Source organism: Symphalangus syndactylus, chromosome 2, assembly GCF_028878055.3.
Source record: "Symphalangus syndactylus isolate Jambi chromosome 2, NHGRI_mSymSyn1-v2.1_pri, whole genome shotgun sequence".
Taxonomy (NCBI): Eukaryota; Metazoa; Chordata; class Mammalia; order Primates; family Hylobatidae; genus Symphalangus; species Symphalangus syndactylus.
The window spans coordinates 108,461,599-108,464,701 of record NC_072424.2 but is presented as its reverse complement, the minus strand read 5'-3'; the positions used below and the strand labels follow the sequence as shown (position 1 = coordinate 108,464,701).

Sequence of the window (3,103 nt, the reverse complement as noted above, 5' to 3'; positions counted from 1 at the left end):
CAGGGGGTGTACACCCCCTTGTGATATTGTTCCTTCTATCCTGGGAAGGAGAGGAAGATAGTGGCGGCAATGTCGCAGGGGCTGTACACACCCACTCTGATATTGTTCCGAATATCCCTAGGGGGAGAAAATGATGTTACTTCCAATATCGCAGGGGGTGTACATCCTCCTGTGATATTGTTTCTTCTGTTCAGGGGGAGAGGATGATATTACTCCCAAGATCGCAGGGGCTGTACACACCTCCTGCGATACGCGGAGTAAGAGCCAGCCCCTCTCCCCCGCTGGCTGTTGGGACCCCCATCTCAGGAGGGCGAGGCGCCCCCCGCGATACGGGGAATAAGAGCCAGCCCCTCTCCCCCGCTGGCTCTTAGTACAAGGGGGGGCGCCCTCGCCCTCCTCCGATGTGGCTCGTAATATTCAGGGGGGGAGAGGGAGGTGATATGACTCCCCCATCGCGGGCGGCGCCCTGTTAATCCTTTACACCTAGGATGTTTTCTCTACTGCCGCACTTGGTTGACACCCTGGGACATTATTTTCCGTATTCTGGGAAGGTGCCACTACTAAAGTCACAGGGGGTACACACCCTGCTATATCCGCAATGTAGGGGAATGTTCATCCTCAAGTCACAGGACTCTGCACACTGTGATATTATTCACAATATCCTAGCGGGACAATAATAAGAATATCATAATGTGTGTACACCGTGGGGTGTTATTCTCAGTCTCCTAAGGGGAAGTTACTTTGATTGCCACACGGGCTGTGTTCCCTTTAATATTATTCATCATATGCTAGGGGGATGTCACTCCTTATGTCACAGGGTTTCTACACCTTGTGAAATCCCTCGTATTATCCTTAGAAGATGTCACTCCTCATATCACAGAGGGTGTACACTCTGTGATATTATCGTCATATTCTAGGGAAATATTACTTTTAATGTCACAGAGGGTGTACACCTTGTGATATATTTCGTTATAGTTCTGTGGGAAGTTACTCATAATGTCACACGGGGTGTACACACAGTGATATTACGTGTAATATTCTCCGGAAATGTTAGTCGTAAGTCGCAGGTCCTGTGCACCCTTTAATATTCTTCGTAATATTCTGGGAAAACGTCACTACTAATGTCACAGGGCGTGCGGACCCTGTCATAAGATTCGTAATATCCTTGCAGGAGTCCACTACTAATTTCACAATGTGTGTACACCGCCTGTGTCATTCTTCGTAATATCCTAGGGGGATGTATCTTTCAATGTCACAAAGGGTGTACAAAATGTCACAGAAGGTGTTCACCTTGTGACATTATCTGTAATACCCTAGAAGGGTGTTACTCCTAATATGTCACAGGGGTGTGCACCCTCTGATATTATTTATAATGTCATAGAGAGATATGACTTCAAATATCACAGTGGACGTACACACAGAGTGTCTACCCTGTGATATGATTCGTGATATCCTAGGGAGATACAACTCCTGATATCACAGTGTGCGTACCCCGTGTGTGTACACCCTTGATGTTAGTTGTAATATCCATGGTAAAGATTACTCCTAAGATCACACAGTGTGCACACCTTGTGATCTTTTTCTTCGTATTATAGGGAGATATTGCTTCTAATATCACAGTGGGTGTACCCCTTGTGTGTATAATCTGTGACAGTATTTTTTATATCCTAGGGAGGTATTACTCCTAATGTCACAGTGGGTGTTCACCCTGTGTTATCATTCTTATTTGACCTTACTGCCTTTTTTAACCCACACTACAAAAGGAATGGAACAGATAAAAAGATATTGAGATTAGACCATGCTGCAGTGTGGCTGCCACAGGACACCTTTAATATCCCTGTTTCTCAGGCTGTCGACGAAGGGGTTCAGCACGGGGGTGACCACCGTGTACATCACTGAGGCCACTGCACCCTTTCTGGGGGAAGATGACACATCTGAACTGGGGTACCCTCCGACGCCTCTTCCATAAACTCAGCAAACAACTGACAGGTGAGACCCACAGGTGGAGAAGGCTTCATACTTCCCACCTGACGATGAAACCCTCAGAATGGAGGAAACAATTTTATAGTAAGAGGAAACGGTCCCCGAGATGGGAAGGAACCCAAATACGGCAGCAGGGAAATACATGATTATGTTATTGGTGAAGGTGTCACAACATGCAAGATGGGGGAGTTGAGAAGGGTCACAGAAGAAATTAGGAATTTCCGCATCCTTGAAGCAGGTCATTAGCAAGGCAATCAAGTTGTGCAGCTGGGAGTCTAAAAGACTGAAAAGAAAAAAAAAAAAGACAACAAAACTAGGAAGCCACAGAAACACGGGTTCATAATGGCTGAATGATATAAAGGGTGACAGACGGCTACAAATCGGTCATAGGCCATCATGCTCAGGAGCGTGTCTCTCTTCCATGCCTCCAAAAATGGCAAAGAGAGACATCTGAGTCAGGCAGCCTGCCCAGGAGATAACTCTGCTGTGAGATTGGATGTCCACAATCATCTTGGGGACCGTGGTGGAGGTGAAACCGATGTCAGGCAAGGACAGGTTGGAGAAGAAGAAGTACATGGGGGTGTGGAGGTGGGAGTCAGGGCTGATGGCCAGGATGATGAGCAGGTTCCCCAGGACCGTGACCGGGCACACGGACAGGAACAGCCCGTCAAGGATCGGCTGCAGTTCTGGATCCCCTGAGAGTTCTAGGAGGAGGAACCTAGTGACATCTGTTAGATTCTGTGGGTCTGCATGGTTTCGACACCTTTTGCCTAGAAAAGGGGGTTGAAAAATGGGAAACAAGTAAACCGACACTGGCATTGTGTCTGCATTTTGGATAGAAGCAATTCACAAGTATTGTTTTCAGATTTCAGAGCAATCCACACTCAGCAATATTTTGCAGTTCTGACAAACTCAATTGTCTTCTAATGCTTTCATCATTGATTTCTGTGTTATTCACTTCTTGCTGTACACACCTGCCTTAGAGACACTAGATTCAAGAATGTTCCAAGAACCAGATCATCATATATAACAAATGCATAACTGCTAGAAAATACAGCCTATCTTGTCCGAAGAAAAATACATCATAAAACCCTTCTCTTCACTTGAAGAAAAGGTTATC

The 3,103-nt window shown here is 46.1% G+C and overlaps 1 pseudogene; it reads right to left on the bottom strand.

Moving 5' to 3' along the window:
* Positions 1-1,791: 1,791 nt before the first annotated feature.
* LOC129462322 (olfactory receptor 7E24-like) lies at positions 1,792-2,751 on the bottom strand (annotated as a pseudogene).
* Positions 2,752-3,103: the final 352 nt, after the last annotated feature.